This window comes from Diabrotica undecimpunctata, chromosome 2, assembly GCF_040954645.1.
Source record: "Diabrotica undecimpunctata isolate CICGRU chromosome 2, icDiaUnde3, whole genome shotgun sequence".
Lineage (NCBI taxonomy): Eukaryota > Metazoa > Arthropoda > Insecta > Coleoptera > Chrysomelidae > Diabrotica > Diabrotica undecimpunctata.
Window position 1 is genome coordinate 11,067,141 of NC_092804.1, and position 18,960 is coordinate 11,086,100.

The 18,960-nt window shown below is 32.1% G+C and overlaps 1 protein-coding gene across 2 annotated transcripts in view; it reads left to right on the forward strand.

Annotated features, from left to right (window-relative positions):
* The window catches only part of LOC140434177 (uncharacterized), a 929,087-nt gene that overhangs the window by 730,987 nt on the left and 179,140 nt on the right, over positions 1–18,960 (forward strand). The gene's annotated exons all lie outside the window — the stretch shown is intronic.

An 18,960-nucleotide genomic window follows, 5' to 3' on the forward strand; every position in this document is an offset into this window, starting at 1 on the left:
TGGGCCTGTAGGACCCATCGCCGGCTCTTCGGACTTTTTCCTATCCCCGGAATCGGATCGGGTATTCACCATCTTTGGTTTGTCGCTGGTAGAAAGGTTAAATACCACCGCTGTTATAAATAACAGTTCCAGTGACAAATATCTGTTATAGGTAACGGTTCCAAGGAACAGTTACAAAGTAACACAGCAAAAATGGAAAACAGATAGGTAAAAATGATCTAAGTATTCCTTGACTTACGGAAGGAAGAACTTAGTAAACAAGTAAATTAAATGGTATAAAAATATAATGCAAAGAAAAATGTTTCTAAGTGTTTCTTGACTTACGGAAGAAACAACTTAGGACAGAAATATAGATAAATGAAATATGTAAATGTAAGAGTAAAATATGGAAATATTTCTAAGTGTTTCTTGACTTACGGAAGAAACGACTTAGAGTGGAAAAATAAAATACTCAAAATATAAAACGAGAAATGCAAAAATGAAACAGATTATAGAAATATGTCTAAGTGTTTCTTGACTTACGGAAGAAACAACTTAGAACAGAAAAGAGAATCAAATATAGTAAAATAAATGCACAAATATTTATAAGTGTTTCTTGACTTACGGAACAAACGACTTATAATAGAAAATAAGAAAAATCAAATATAGACAAGATGTGGAAATATTGTTAAGCAATATATTATTTATATATTGCTTATATATAAATAATATTGTATACTAAACAGCTTAGCAAAAAAATGGAAAAATGAAATAGACAAATATATAAGTATTTTCTTAACTTACGGAAGAAAATATCTTAGATAAAATATCAGAAATAATAATGCGATATGAAAATATTTCTAAGGGTTCTTTTGACTTACCGGAAAAGAACGACTTAGACACACCATAAAATAACAAGTCAGATATCAGAGAAATACTTCTAAGAGCTCTTTGACTTACCGAAAAGAACTACTTAGATACAAGTACAAAATCAAATATATAAAATAGAAAAGGCAAGATAAATATTCCTAAGTGTTCTTAACTCACGCAAGAACAACTTAGACACAAAATACAAAAATAAGCAATCAAAATAATCAAATAAAATATCAAACAATCAGTACATGAACAAATATAGATAAATGTAATATTCTAACCTGAAAAGGTCTGAATATACAATAATGCTAAAATAAAATGGTATATAGGAAATCAGAAATAAAACAATAACTTAGTAGGAACAATAATAGCACCGACTAGGTCTACAGTAGAAGAGGCAAGCTCGACTGACCGATGAGAGAAAATCTACCTGCTTTTATGTAAAACAAATCCTTTGTTTCACGTAGCAAAAGTGGAATTTCCCTGCATCGAGTCAATTAGAAATTGGGTTTTGGCCAAACTTGGAATTCCCAAGTATTTTGACCAATATCCAAATTCCCTGATGCGTCCGGCACGACAGTATCCCAAAAGAAACATAGTCTAAGATTGTAGGTGAAACCTCACAATAAGAAACTAAAAGTACTATAACTAGTTTTTTAATAAAAAATGGAAGCAAAAAGTAGTAAAGTAATATATTAATTTTTCATTTTAGTCAAAAATAACCAAAACTGTAGTAAAACTTACTGATGTGCTATTATGAAAAGAATTAAAACAATTTCTATCCGTTACTTAACACAATCTAAGAGCACATTTTGAACATGACCATTGTGTCTCGCCTGATTTGCAATACCTACTACCTACACCTGCCTTTGGTATCATAAATAGTAAAATTATCAACGTTATTAAATCGTATTTTCTCGTAAGGTCTCGGCAGGACTAACTTTTTAATTTAATTTCTTTGTTTCGCTCGGCAAACACTTTCTGCCGTTTGCTGATAGCCTCTGCTATGCACTGTCTAAAATACTTGAGAGTATAATCTTTGGATGTGTGTTGTAAAATATTTTTATCCCTTCTATACAGAATCCATGCGTTATTTATATGCGTTATTTGCACAACTATCTAGCATTTGTGCAAATATGAAGAGGTACCGGCGACGAGTTTTTAGGCGAATTCAGTAAAGGCTTACCAGCATGTCCATCAGATCTACTCCTTCCATGTGAGAATTGTAGTGTTTTATGTATCAATTTGATTTAAAATTTTGCTTGCTGACTTTTATCATATTTTTGTCAAACCATTTTTTGTCATTTTGTTGTCAAACCATACCACAACATTTATTTGATTAATGTCACTTCTTGAACAAAACGACCCTCTTCCTATTTTCTTCAGAGAGTTATCATCTTCTAAAACATAATTTTTTAATCGATCTTTTCTCATTGTTCCCCATTGAATTTTGATATATTCTAATGGTGACTTTAACTCATCCACCACAGAAAAGTTATTTTCGGGAATGTTCACAGGATATTAAAATTCTTCTTTCATCCAGTGGTATTCAACCAAATTCTGTCGTTTCCTTTGTACGTTTACTTTGTAGTTTGGCCTTTAGGTTGGTTAGTATTATCGTTAATCCCTTTAGATAGTCCAGGTATCTGATGTGATCGTGTTTTTAGAGGACTCAAAGCAAATTTAGGTATACTGCAAATAGATTTAGACGTACTATAAGCAAATGGATGTGTTGATAGCTCTGGTTTTGAATGTTCAGTTTCGGATACTGAATCTGTATCTGATAATATATCAAAAATTTCTTAAACTTCAGAAGGTAAACTTTCGACTTCAGAACTTTTATCGGTTTCAGAACTTTGAGTTCTAGATAGTTTAGTATAACTTTCATTTACTTTATTGTTTGAATCATCCATATCAGATGAAGGTGGTGGAAGTAATGCCAAAATTTTTTCGGACCTTGATGATGTCATATTGGTATTTCGCTGAATTCAAGGAAACACTTTACTTATACAACTAAATGAATTCATTTTGAAAGGTTTCATTAAAACAAATTCTACTAATGTAATTGGAAATGAAGTGTGGGATAGATACAAAAAATATATGGCAAAGTAAACTATGAGATGCATAACAAAAAAGGTTCATTAAACTATATCTTATAGGATACAAAACAAAAATGCTCCTTTATGCTGTATCTTTGACAAATTATAAAGGATACAGCTTATAAAATGGTTTTTGAGCTAGAGCTTGAGTTTTGAATTACATTCTTTATAGATCATTAAATTCGCAGTCAATATTTTAAGACCACCAAACTTTCAAACTAAATTTTTAAAACACTAAACTTCTTGCCGCTCTTCTCGCCTAGATAGATAACGATTGTCCTTTCTGACAGATAGCTATCTGGAGGATAAACATTTATTCATAAAATAAAATGTACTTGTTTTTCACGTAAAATTATGTTGCAGTTACTTATCTGTAAAATAAACGTAAAATTTATTTTAAAACACTATTATAAAAAAACCAATATTTAATTAATTGTCAAAGAAATCACATTAATATTTTAATATCTTATTTGATTGTACAATTTATGGGGGCAGTAATAAAATAAATTATGTAAAGAAAAATTTAATACCGAATAAATAAATGATAGATGTATATTAATGGTTCTTCTGAGGTTTCTCCATAACATATTAATGGTTCTTCTGAGGTTTCACTATAGCACTAAAATCTTATATAAGGTTAGCTCAAACATCTTTAACTTCAGAAAATTCAATCATGTCTTTAATCTCTCGCTAGGTTATAGAATGTTGCTGTAGATTAGAACAGTTAAAGCTTTTCAACTTTACAGCTATTTCCATTGGATGAAGTAGTACTTAAAAAGTTCTGTTACATATCTGGTTGTAATATGGAATTCATTATAGAAATTTTCTTCATGGATTGTTTAGTGTACTCCTAAAAAAATATCTATCACTACTACTAAAATTAAAATTGTCGATTCTGCCTCAAATATTATATTCTTGCACAAAGTTTCTCTCTCTCTTGTCGTTTCCTCATTGCTAAGGATCGTGATTTCCTACAATGCTTCAATTCTCTCCATCTCTTGCGATTTTGGGCTGCTCTCATGGACTCGGAAAACGTCTCTCCAGTGGCTTTCTGTACTTGATCTGACCATCGGATAGGTGAGCGTCCTCTGCCTCTACGTCCTTCTACGTTTCCGCACACAATTAGTCTTTCTAATTGTGTGCGGACACACAATTAGCACAAAGTTTATAAACAATAAATATCATACTTTTCAATTTCATTAAATCTTCTAATACCGGATACATGTCTCTCACTCACAATAAACAACAATATTTAGGTAATAACCTTTTATCTATCAGATAAGTTTATTCATGTCAGTGGGTAGTTCAGATTTCTTTCCTAGGTGGCTTTAGGTGTTTAAATCTAAACTAACATAAAGCTTTAAATTATTTAGTTTATTAAATATTATCTTAAAATTACAACAACCAATATTGTTAGCAATTTTGCCAAAAAAAATAATTGTATTATTATACTATTAAAGAATCGTTTTAAGAACAAATTATAATTGACTCAGTAGATTGAAATGTCAGTTGGTAGTTGAGATTTCTTTTGTAGGTGGCGTAGTTACCCTAACGGACAGTGTGACTTGTCGTCATAGCTTTTTATAAAGATAGATACTGCAGTCGTCAAAGACTGGATAATACGAACAAGCTGAATTTTGTTGACAATGTCAATTTTGAGACTCTGGCGCTGCAACTTTGAAAAGTCATCTTGGCATCCAAGGCAACTTGGAATATTGATCAATATTCCAAGTTTTTGTATATTACATATATTATTAAGTAATAAACCAAAAGCTTTCGGTAAAACTAAAAATTGAGGTCAACAATTTCTCTTTTGAAATTTTAAGTAAGAACTAAATCGTTTTTTTTTCACCTGCTCTTGTGACTAATAATGTGTAATTTCTTTAGAAGTTTATTAATGATAATGTAATATGTCTTTTTTGATATAGATGAATAAATATAGATTTTTTTGAGGTTTATTATTCATTTTCATGATCTTATTTTAATAAAAATATAATTATTTTTTATTATCTAGGTGAACAGTATAGTTTAAGGTATTTATTGTGGTTAAATGTCGATTCTTTGTGAGTATCTGGTCAAGACTTACTTGTACTTATATTACAATCAAGTAGCCTCTATCCAAATTGAAGACAGTCCGACTGAAAAAATATCTATCAAACGTGGAGTACGGCAGGGTTGTGTTTTGTCACCCACTCTTTTTAATCTGTACTCTGAAGAAATCTTTAGGGAGGCTTTGGATGACAGACAAGAGGGAGTAAGACTAGGTGGAGAAGTAATCAACAATATTAGATACGCTGACGATACAGCCATTCTTGCAGAAAATTTACAAGATCTCCAAACATTACTAAATCTAGTCAGTGAAGCAAGTTATCGGAGAGGCCTAAAAATCAACATTTCAAAGACAAAGTGAATGGCAGTTGGAAAGATCAATATAGATCAAGGTCTGATTTCTCTAAATGGAAAGAAGATCGAAAGGGTAAATCATTTTAAATACCTTGGTAGCTGGTTAAATGTAAATTGTGACTCTGATGAAGAAATAATAACCAGGATCGAAATATCACGTAAGGCTTTTATTACCTGGAAACAAGTTTTATGCAACAGAAACCTGGCGATGAATATTCGTAAGAAGGTCCTGAAATGTTATGTGTGGTCCATCCTATTGTATGGTTGTGAGATATGGACGTTAAAAACCACAATGCTTAACAGGTTAGAAGCATTCGAATTGTGGTGCTATAGACGAATACTAAAGATATCGTGGGTTTCGCACACTTCCAATGAAGATGTTCTTCAAATGATCAATTCAGAATGTCTGTTCATAAACACCATAAAGAGGAGAAAAACAGAACACTTCAGCCATATAATTAGAGGACCTAAATACCATCTACTTCGCCTTATAATACAAGGAAAAGTGGAAGGAAAGAGATGGATTGGTCGAAAGAAACTTTCATGGCTGCGTAATATTAGACAATGGTGTGGTTCCACAGTAGAAGAATTATTTCGCGCAGCAGCCGACAGAGAGAGGTTTCAGGAAATTGTAAACATGATGACGGCCAACGTCTGAAAACGGACACGCCACCCAAAGAAAAAGAAGAAGGTCAAGACTCATTGGTGCCCTAATTTTTGCAGTCTCTGAATTCAGTATTTCTTGTTTCCTTTTTGTTAAATCGTTCTCTATTTATTAACTATCTTTAAGCCATCTGTCATTTACCTCTATATTGCTTGTCTATATATGTTGGGCTATCCACCCCAATAAAGCTCCCAAACTGAGTAACGAGGTCCTTGTTTTGTTCTTGTGTTAACAAGAACAAAACTTTACTTTATGAATTTTTATTGTTAGGGCCTAATCTTAAAAACTTAAAACATAAAATTTCGATCTTGTATTTTTGCAACAAATAATATGACTATAACGTTGAACTTAAACTTTCACATCACAAACGATATAAATTGTTAAAAACTGCTTTATCTCAATTCCACAAGTACCTTTTTTCGAAACGACATAACTTTAGCTACAAATTTCACCCAATGCTCTTTTCGCGGAAGTATTTTCGTTAAATGATAATTTCGCATGTCCCTTCCATGGTCACAGAGAGAACAATTAAGTCCATTTATGGAATAAAAAAGACATGGTAAAAGGGATAATAAAAATGTTTTATGTAAATTGTAATTCTTTTTAATATATAAGAGAAAATGTTTGAATTTCGAAAACTTGCCCTTTTGTTGATTTTCAAAAAGAAATGAAAACATTTTTTACAAATTAAACAAAGTAAAATTAAAATCTTTTGTTTTTAAACAAACAAATCTTACTTTAATTAAAAATATGATAATTTTTTGTTTTTTTTTTGTATTTTTTCATCTAATTAGAAATAAAATTGGCATTCGAACAAACTCTCCAAGTGGCAAATATTTAATTAAATTTTTAAAACTTTCTTTTAACTTAGTCTGATGGACTAAACAGTTCATTGCTTCAAAGAACTTTCAGGGATTTACGCAAATTTATCAATTAGTTTCTGTTTCGTATTCTCCAGGGTTCAGAGAACTTTCTCCCGATCCATGTCGGTCTTGTATTAAAAGTCAGTGAAGTAGATACGGTCCTAAAAACAGATTTGCTGTAGGGGTAAACAATTCCCCGTTTTATTCAAAATAAAACGAGTAATGAGTAACGTTAGATTAAATATTTAATTAAAATTGCCATTTTATTTATTTCATATTTTCCTTAGAATATTTGCCACTTCGAAAGAACGATTTCCGAAGTGAAATTGTCAAATAAACTTATTTTAACGTAAAATTGTGGCTTAATTCTAACAAAAATAGTAAAGTGGGATAAGGTGAAAGTCTCAAAACAGTAATACCATAAAATCTAGCCATTAAATCAATAGCTTATTGACGATGTCTCCCATGATACTCCTTGATTATTGTCATTAGTTCTACTTTGACCATTTCCTCTGTATATTAAATACATTTTTCTCTGCATGTAGGGGCGGATGAAGGCCTTGTCAACCCGCCTATCGAGTTTAAAAAGTAAAACTATTTAAATAAGTCTCCTTAGGTCCTGAACTTGATTGCAAATAGATTATTTTGGATACATAGTCTATACTTTGGGAAATTCCTAAATATACAAAACCAATCATCAGCCACTTCAGCTACGTCGAAATCTGGAACGCCACAAACACCTTCACCATTCAAAAATGAAAAGAAGGCGAAAAATCCAAAAAGAAGTTGTTCTTATCTTCAAGCTATCAAGAAATATACCGCTGCAAATTACAAAGTAGATGCGGAAAAAATTGCACCAGTCGACAAAAAAAAATTAAAAACTGCAGTTGCTACTGGATTGAAAAGGAGCATCAATATCTTCAAGTTAGCGTCTATCTCATCGTGTTCTTGATCTATAAAGCCTAGTTCAGGAGAAAAATGAAAGCTGGAGGAACAACTAAACCAAAAAAACTGTCACCGCTATCTCGTCGTATTACAAAATACCTCCAGAATAATCATAATTAAAAAAAAAATCGGTTGCCTGTAAAGTCGGTTTTACGGGCGAAGATATTTTACGTGACAACGTCTTTTTCTCGGTAGAATATTTATTGATATGAATATTATTAAATTGCACAATAGGAACAAGGAATTGAATGAAAATAAGAATTGCACAAATTTTAACTATAGAAATATATTTTGTTTACTAAAACATTGTACGTGTAAACTTAAACTTAACTAATTTCTATTTGAGTGATTTTGTTGAGGATAGGACGATGATAGGAGAAATCTGAAATGAAAGGAAGTGTTTCTGCTGTAATGTGTCTTGAACGCCAAGAACGCTCGAGAAAGACAGAGACACAAGCACGGAAGCACGCACCGATTCAACGCGCCTAATTCTCTAGTGCTGCACGCGCAGCGGACGGATCATGTTTGAGTGGGAGAGAGACGCAAGGCATTCGCCGGTCCGGCGGGCCTCTCTCTCGTTCGGTGACTCACTGTAACAGACGTGAGCGGGCGTTACACTTTTTCATGAATGACTCCGAGCCACAACCTAATTTAAGACGTTGTCACGTCAAAAGTCCTAAGTGGGTGGCAAAGTCATTTCGCTCCTAAAAATCAACCAATTCATATTTTTACATGAAGACATTGTTGCAACTGAAAAACAAGGTTTTACGAAAACCCGCTAACGGAATTATTCCACAGGATATTTCAAAGTTGGAATAAAAAAACACCTTTCGATTAACCCCGTATAATAATTCAAATACAAAATTTTATCAAAAAACTCTCTATACTAAATTAAAATATATAAATTTTTACACGATGTGCTAAAAAAATTATCAAAATAGTAATCTGGTAAAATCTATTTTTTTTTTTAACAAAATACTTTATTATATGTAGAAAATTGTATGTTTTGAAAAAAACAATAAACAAAATTTAAAGGATTAACAATTTATTATCATTATTTATAATATGTATTATAAATATATTTTTTTAAATTTGTACAGATATAGGAACTAATACTTAATATACTATATTTTCACCTCTTGCATCAATGACTGAATGCGATGTCCCATGCTTCTTATAAGTGTATTAATGTAGTTCTGGTCCATGGTACCCCATTCTTCAATCGCTGCTATTCTAACGTCTTGTAGTGTCCTTGGGGGTGAATTTTTCTTTTGAGCAAGAATCCGTGCTCAATGGGATTGAGGTCAGGTGAGCAAGTTGGCCATTGTAATCTGACGATATCTTCTGTCTCTAAAAAATCTGCCACATGTCTCATACGATGGAGAGGCGCATTGTCGTCCATTAAAATAAATTCTAGACTAACAGCTCCTCGCCACAAGCGTACAACAGGCCTAAGAATGGTATCAACCATTCATGTTACCAACAATAGGAATTAAAGGTGTTTTATTATTTAGCATGATGCCGTCCCAAAACATTATGGAGCCACCTTGATATGGGACTCTTTGCAAAGCTTGGTTAAGTCTATCCTGTCGATTTGGGTTCCTCCAAATCCTAATTCGGCGATTATCCGACAAAAGGCTAATTTTGGTTTCATCAGATAAATAACACGTTTCCCCATCTGTTGTCATGCCATTGTAAATGTTCATTGGCTCTTCCAGTCGAGTCATTTTCTGCTCTAACGTAAGCTTTGGTACAATCAATGGTCTTCTTGTTAATAAATTCGCTGAATGTAACCTGTTTTTAATAGTCTGATCGCAAATTACAATATTATGAGCTTGCTGCAGCTCTCTTCTAATAGCTGGGGTAGTCATAGTGGGGTTTCTCCGCGTAGTTAACGTTAAAAAGCATTCTTAGACATTGGTAGTAATTCTGGGTCTTCCGCTTTTTGGACGATCGCTAACAGAATTCGTCTCTCGATATTTTTTTACAATCAGAGATACATTACTCTGATTAACTCCAACCTGGACAGCAACGTCGACTTGTGTGTGGCCTTCTTCAATCAAAGTTACGATTCTGGCTCTGCTGAACTCGGATATCACTTGTCTATTCATATTGTTCACTACAAAGTGAATAAAACGCAAACCAATTTTTACAAATATCGAAAACTGATAAACACAATATGAATACACGATTAAGAAACAAAAAACAAGCAATAAAATACAGTATTTTAGTAGACAAAAAGAAAACAGTGCAAAAAATTTCAAATGAGAAACGTTCAGTGGCATTACAGATAATATGCAAAACATTTTTGATTGTGTATAGATTATAAAAGGATTTTTTTATTCCATATTTTTATTACTAGAGCTATTTCTTATGCTGTACAGTAGAGTAGACTGCTAGTAGACCATTGGCTGTCAAGTACCTAGTCATAATTCAAAAGAGTCACAATTTCGTGTGAAATATAGGTACGGGATAGATAAATGGTCAGAAATATTTAACCGAATATCATAACGTTACTATATCCTCACGAAGGATAACAGTCAGAGGGAGAGGATTATCTTGATGTTATTCATAAATACGAAACATTTACCGCACTAATTATTAAAAAACTATAAAACTGATAATGTCTAAACATGAAAAATATATTATCCAAAACCATCTACTTATTCCGAAAGAGTTATTACCTCTTCAGCCGAACATTTTCCGAACGGCCCGTTTAATATTCAAAATATTAATTTACCCTAATAACCTATAAAATTAATGACTCCTAAGATCGAGCTACAGCGTGGGTATAGCGAGAGAGAGAGAGGGAGAAAGACAGCCGAAATTTGAGAATAGTAATGTGTTGCCAAGGAAATTACTTCTTGTGAATTTATTGCGACGAGATCAAAAATGTTAAATAGACTCGCTTTATCACGTCGATAAGTACAAGAAAGACATTCGGTGCATATGCCGTTGAAAGATTACCTGTCAAAATTGGAATCGATTGTTCTTATTTCTGGTAAACACAAGATTGAAAGTAAGAACTTATCTGCTTTTATCACTAGATGTCTAAAAATGATAAATTTCTCGATATATTAATATGACAAAGTGTTTCACGTAGTCCCGTCGTAAAGCTTGATTGTCTCATAATAAACCTACTTTTAATATCTAGCTTGTCTAAAATATTATATGTATTCAAAATATTTTACAAGCAATTACCTCTAATCTTTAAACTTGTTTGTAATATCTTATATGGTAAACATTAGGCAGGTATATGTTCCACAAAAAAGCACTGCTGCTACTTAATATTATAACAAGGCTGAAAAAAAACCATTTGAAAGGCGGTATCTGTTTTGAGTTGGGTGTGAAGCATAAATCGCTCCAAAATATCACTACAAATGATAATTTCACTATGCGTGATTTGTAAAATGTTCACTTAACTTTTTATTAAATACAGTGGGTGATCAAATATTAGAACCACCCCATAAAGTTTTACTTTTTATCTACTAATGGTATGTAAACCTTATAAAGTTTACAAATATTAAAAAAGAAACGAGTAATTACATGAAAACACTTAAAATCATGCCTTAAGCCTAATATGTACTTGGTAATGTGACCCTTTGCAGCAATAACTGCCTGTCACCTTCTTGGCATACTTTCTATGCATTTCTGGCCATTTTGTTAATTTGTTTCACTCCTGTGTCATACCGTTATTAAGCGCTCGATTAATTGGCTCTTTGTGGCTATAATTTCATTAGAAATTTCTTTCTTCGTGAGCTTCCAAAGATTTTCTATTGGACTCAGATCTGGCGAATTGTCAGACCTGTCGAGAACCTGGTTGTCAACAAGGAATTTTGTAAGAGATTTTGCCCTGTAACAAGGCGCTGAGTCATGTATTAACGTGAAACTTTATTCGGGAACCATTCCTGGACCTGGGGAAGCATTTTTGTTTGCAGGACTCTCAAGTACTGGTCCTGCCGCATTGTTCCTTCTTCTACACACACAATCTCTGGTTCCTTCTTCATTTTTTCTAGAACTTCCTTGTTCGTGATCCTTGCTGTCCATGATATTCTCAGCGTTCTTCTATAAAGCCACATCTCAAATGCTTCAAGTTTTTTAATAGTGGTGTCTGTAAGCGTCCATGCCTCCGCCCCGTACAACAACACAGAAAAAACATAGCATCTCAAATGTCTCATTTTTGTATGTAGGGATATGTTGTGACTTTTGAAGATGGCGCTCATTTTGTTAAAGACCGTTCTTGCCTTTCCTATGCGGCACTTTATTTCCTGTACATGGCTCCACTGTTTGTTTATAATAGTTCCCAGGTAGCAATACTGTTTTACTTGCTCTATCTGCGTCCCATTAATGTATAGATGAGCCCCATTTATATTGCTGATAATCATTTGTTTCGTTTTATGGGTATTAATGTTTAGTCCGTACTCTTGACTGTACTCGTTTATTCTGTCCATTAGCCTCTGAAGTCCCTCTAAACTATCTGCTATCACCATGGTGTCGTCGGCATATCTAACATTGTTTACTCTTTCACCATTTAGAAGGATGCCTTCGTCTATTATGTTATTCATAAAACAATGTTAAGTAATGTTATTTACCTGATTCCAATCAACAGTGGTCCAACTTTTATGATCTTTAGCCCATTTTTTCTTCATAGCTGGTGTGAGTAGCAGGTTTTTAGCAGGGTGATAGGTTGAAAACTCCAGATCCTCTTCTCTCCAACGAGCTGTCGTTGATAAAATATGAATGCCAGACTCCTGCACCATTTTCGTTAAAATCCTTCGAGGTGGTTTTCTGTTTACTAAGACAATATTTCAAATTTTTCTTTCATCTCGTGGTGTTTTAATTTTTGTTTTGGCCACATTTTTGTTTGCGCCGTGGGTAAATCCAAATTTTCAAGTTTTTTTCTTTTATACGGTCCACAGTTGCTCTAGAAACTTTAGAAATTGATGCTATGGAGTGATTAGTATTCAATAATAAAGTTTTTATTTCCGTTATTTTCTTTGGTGAGGTGCCTTTGGCTTTTCCCATCGTGTTCTGGTACCACTGATGTAACGAACATGAAATGTTTGCTAAATTCACAAAAAATAATATACGACTGTCAGAATATCACTAGAGTGTAATCTTCTTCTTCTTCTGCAAGTGCCATCTCCGCGGCGGAGGTCGGCAATCATCATAGCTATTCGAACTTTTGAGACGGCTGCTCTGAAAAGTTCATTTGATGTACATCCGTACCACTCTCTCAGGTTGCGCAGCCATGACATTCTACGCCTACCTATGCTTCTCTTTCCTTGGATCTTTCCCTGCATGATCAGTTGGAGCAAGGTGTATTTCTCTCCACGTGTAATATGTCCGAGATATTCCAATTTTTTTTGTTTTTATTGAATTTAAAATTTCCATTTCTTTGTTCATTCTTCTCAGAACCTCTTTGTTTGTGACGTGTTCTGTCCATGATATTTTCAGAATTCTTCTGTACACCCACAGTTCAAATGATTCCAGTTTTTTCATTGATGTAGCATTCAAGGTCCAGGATTCCATTCAATAAAATAAGGTCGAAAAAACATAGCACCTCGCCAACCTAACTCTTAGTTTCAGTTTTAAATCCCTGGTACATAGAGTGTAATGGAAACTGTTTATTATTACTATAAACACCAAGATTACAAAGTAATATGCACACGAGTTGCAAGCTAGGTTGGAGAGCACTGATAAACAATGGCATCTGAGTCACGTATTGCCACGCCTGCTGTGTTGACACTGTTGCCAGACTATTTAGTCTACTCTCATAAAGTGTTACAAGATAATCAAATAAAAACAAATGCATTAATATATTATGCAGCTCAATTATATACCCTTTTTGTTAAAAAAATGAATTATACCAGGTGGCTCTAATAATTTGATCACCCACTGTAAAATATGAAATAAATTCAAAAAAATCCATATTTTCCTTCCCTGTTTCGGGACTTTATTGGACATTACAGTGTTAACTTACGATTATAAGATTTCTGCAAGTCCTAACACGAGTATATTTTACTAGGTGGCACTACTCGTTTCTATATTACGTATATTCTTATGTCTATGTTCTGCCTTTAACAAGTTCTGTGATTTTGGCGGTAAATATTTTTAAGTTATGTGAGTAAAGCGACATTTAAGCATTGTGTTAAGCATCTGCTCTGACTTTTTTTTAGCTACGTGGTATTTTTAACGTAAGATTGTATTTTTATTTAAAAAGGTGTAGTAAAGGCACTTACAGTCCCTAAGGTAGATCGCGTACAGTAATAGGGATTTTAATTCGGATTTAATTACGCCTGTCCAATAACTAAACTAGATAACTAAACTAGAAAATTCTATTATGGAACGCCTGTCCAATCACTAGATAACTATACTTACCACATATTTCTATAATTTTCAACAGGTTTACGTATAATTAACTGGAGATAGCAGTAAAATTAATTTACTAATCGATTTGAAAGTTGTTGGACAGCTGTCCAATAACTAAATTTGACCGTCCAATCACTAAATTGATTTTTTAGGATTGTAGTAAAATGCCCAAACTTAAAAAATACTATAAGATTAAAATAAGATACGATTATAACTGACGTACACTTAGATTTACAATACTTTTTTTTGAAATGTTTGTTTTTTACAGTTACTCCCGATGAAGCTATTAAATAATTGGCGAAATATTGAGCTTTAGAAAACACAAAGTTTTTCCTTATTATTGTTCATGTATTTGAAGGTATTATCTAAGGTAATTAATTACTAGGTAAAATAAGTTTTTCTGGATGGTTTCTATTCCACTTTTCATTAGCTTTAGCCCGAGTCTTAACTGCTACATTTGTGTTGAACAAATTTTTTATATTTGCATGTCGCAGTCGTAAATAAAATCATTATTTTTTGAGTTTGTACCTAGGGCAATTTTGTTAAGAAAGTGCAGTAACTTCGAGGACGGGAATTTTCAAGTGGGCTGCACGTGAAACTTTAAAGTTTTCGTGTGCACTCCTTAGGTGTTCTGTGTACATCTTTTATTTCGACACGCGCGAAATGGGTACACGGTAACGGTATAAATAACTCTCCCTAGTCACGTATTTCTTAAGAATTCTGCACCAGACAGTCAATAAAATCGTTTATATTACGTTCCAAATGAAAAATTGCTAAGGTTAAAGTTAATGCGGCTTCTAATTGGCTCATCAATTTTAAAGGCGGCGCCGATTCGTCGGATAACGTGAATTAGAAGGAAAAAAATGTTTCTTATTAAGAACTTTGTAACAGGAAGCGGCGGCAAAAGAGCAGGAAAATCTAGAAGATGAAATATGATCTCGGAAAATGAGACATAATTATGTAAAAAGGTTTGGTGAACGTGATAAAGGGGTGTTAATCGAAACCTTTAAATATTTAAGTTTGTTGTAACGCAAACAAATTTTCGTGATTAATTCAAGAGAAACACAAAAGGAAATCAAAATTGATTTTGTAATACACAATAGATATCTTCATTTAGAATTATGTCTACAATTTCTAACAAGCTATTTAATTTTCTAAAAAATGAAATACATTACTATTATTGCACTTTTTTGTCCTTGTTAGTCTTAATATGCGTCTAAGAATTTACTTCGATCCGAAAATCTATATTATTAACATTTTAAACTTACAAGGCTTAGGAAGATAAGTCGCATTATATCATAAACTAAACAAAACTAATAGGCCAGTAAAGAAAAAAAAAACAGCTGATAAAATAAAAAATTAATGGGAAAATCCCAGTAGTTGGCTGTATACCATCGTTTAAAAAACTTTTCACATTTGTATTTAGGTACTTATAAAACATATATTTAAAACTTTTTTTAAAAGTGTCGTTAAAATTTATACAGGAGCATAACGTGACGTTTTCGATCTAGATCAGATCATCCTCAGTGCTTTCTTTTGTAATTGAAGCTAACACTAAAATTGTAGCTGTCACATCAATATATGGTTTTATATTGTTCCAAATTTAAATTCTAATGTGACTCTGACATCGACTAAGGTCGATGACATTGAATAAAAGTTCAATACTTAAAGAGCAACATGTTTCTTTGCTCGACTTGAACACGTGGTTCTTGTCAGTTAAAACGATACAGTTCACATTTCGTTTTATTTTTTTTTTAACAATCATGAAAAATAATAAAATTATTTTTTGCCTATAAAACGTATTTTTTATATATACATTTTAGACAAAAATGGTACAAATGAAATTTGTAGATCTTAAAAATTTCTTTAATATTGTGAGATTTTTCTTCTTTTTCCTCCTCTTTATAAGCAATTCTGCTTGATCATTGGCGGATTAATACCTCTATGAAAGGTTATCACTAGACTTCGGCAAATATGCATATTGCATATTTTGCATATTGTGCATATTTTATGCAAATATTTCATATTTTGGCATATTTGTATAAAAGTTTGCATAAAGTGCATAAAAGTTCAGATTTTTATACTGTATTTGAAAATTTTTAAACATACCAATTTATTTCAATTCTTGTATAAAATTTTGTAGTCATTTTAATCAAGAAATGATCTAAGTACGTAATCTCTACAGGTACAAAACATTTACAATTTCAAAGAAGATCAATTTAAGTAGCCCTCAACATTCTTAGAAAGTCTCGGTCACTGAGGCATTCAGTTATTGGATAATCGCTAAGGGTTCGCTCATTTGCATTTTATGATCTAATCCCCAAATCTATCTACAATTTATTGTATCTTAACAGCAGGTAAACGGCTAATAGTTTTGTTTCTAATTTAGGGATTTTCCAAAATCTCCCAGTTTATTGAATTAGGTACCTAAACATTTCTAATTTGATGCTCAGATTTGTAAATCATTTTTGTTTTGATATTCAAAGCGTAAACACTCGTTGTGCGTAACAAAAAGGAAGATTGTGATTTTATAATGCCTAAAACAACCAGTGCTTCAACTTGGATTAAACCTTAGAAAGAGCTGTCTATGGATATGGGAAAAATCTACTGTTCAGCCTGTGGCAAAATTGTAAGTATCTAATATTTTCTATTAAATATCTAATATTTCATACATACAGGGTGTTTCCAAATGACACTTACAACGTTTGACTGTAGATACTTCTCGAAAAATTGAACAAAACGATATAGTTAATGAGGGGTCAAACTTATTTACTTTTCGAGATGGAGTGAAGTGAGTGAAGAGTGAAGAGATGAAGAGGGTGTTAAAATTAAAAAAAATTAAATTCTTTTAGTTAATAACAACAATAACTTTAAAACCAATAAACGTATTTACTTGAAATTTAGTACTCGTAGGTTGTTTTTAAATGAAAAATAGCTTCCTTTAGTGAGAAAAAATTGTCCATGGTACAATACAATGGTGTGTATTTAGAAAAATTTTTCACCTTTACTTTTTTTTATGAAGTCAGCTATTCTAAAACACAATTATTTTTATTGTAATTGAATTAACAAAAAAAAAACTTTTGTTGAATTTTAAAATAAGTTATATGATGTACTAATGGTTAGGAACAAAAACTAATTTGTGGATTAATACTGCATTTAAAACACTTAGCGAGTGTTTTTTTTTCAAACCAGTTAGTTGATTAACCAAAAACACCTTGTATATTTTTATATTTTAAAGGTTGGGTTAAAATAAAGGTTTTTATTTTTATTTATAGATAGCATGTGAGAAGAAATTTCAGATAGACCAACATGTGAGAACTGCTTCACACATTGCAAAAAAAGGAAAAATAGGAGGAAAACATCAAACTTCAATGGCTAAATGTTTCCAATCTACTTTAAAAAAATTAGATGAGCAAGAAACTTTTAATGAAGACTTGTGTCGCGCATTAGTGTCTGCAAACATACCGCTTTCAAAATTAGCAAATGTAAATTTTAGTTCGTTTCTAAAAAATATTGCAAACTTAATGTTCCAAGTGATCGGTCTCTAAGAAGAAATAATGTGAACGGGCTATACTCGTCGGTGTTAATTAATATTAAGGAAGAAATTGCAGATAATTATTTTTACATATCTGTAGACGAAACCACTGATTCCTCAGGAAAGTATATTGCTCATTTATTGATTGGTGTTCTTAAAGAAGATACCTTACCAAAATCTCATCTTATTTCATGCCAGCAACTTGAGAAAACAAATGCTTTAACAATTTCGCGTTTTATACAAGAAACATTAGCAACTTTTTTTCTTCCGACAACTATTCCTTCTAATAAATTACTGCTTATTTTATCGGATGCTGCTCCTTATATGGTGAAAGCAGGACAAAATTTAAAAATATTTTTCCCAGATTTAATACATGTTACTTGTGTAGCGCATGGATTAAACAGAGTTGCAGAGGAAATACGAAAAAAGTTTCCTCTTGTAAATACCATGATATCCAGTGTCAAAAAAGTATTTCTTTAATCTCCTATAAGAATTCAACTTTATAAAGAAATGCTACCTAACATTCCTCTTCCACCACAATCTATTTTAACGCGATGGGGAACATGGTTAGAAGCAGCTAATTTTTATGCAGATCATTTTGTTAAAATAAAGAACATAATTGATACGTTAACAGATGAAAGTTCCCAATCTCTTTTGGATTCTAAACAAACTTTTCAGAGTAACTTGCTTCAACAAGAACTTTCATTTATAAAATCAAATTTTAGTTTTGTTCAAAAAACAATTACTCAGTTAGAATCACCAAAACTGTCATTGTTCGAAAGTACAGCATTAATAAAAGAATTTGCGTCATGTTGTCGGAACGTTAGAGGTAATATTGGAAAAGATATTTTAAAAAAATTTGAAGCTACTATGGAAAAAAATAAAGGTTACCATATTCTTTCTGAAGTAGTCAGTGTTCTAGCTGGAAATATTTCGGAAACAATTAATTTAGAACCAAATGTTTTGGTTAGTTTGAAAAATGCTCCCGTTACATCAGTTGATGTTGAACGAAGTTTTTCCATATATAAATATATGTACTCAGACAGAAGCCACAAGTTTTTGTTAGAAAATTTTGAACACCACTTGGTCATTTATTGTTACCATAATTCTAAATAAGTTTATTCATACTTAAAAATGATGTAGTTACTTAAAATAAATGTAAATCTTAATGAATAGTAGGAAATATTTAGTTATGTACACTTTTTTTTTAAATAAAATTGTTACTAT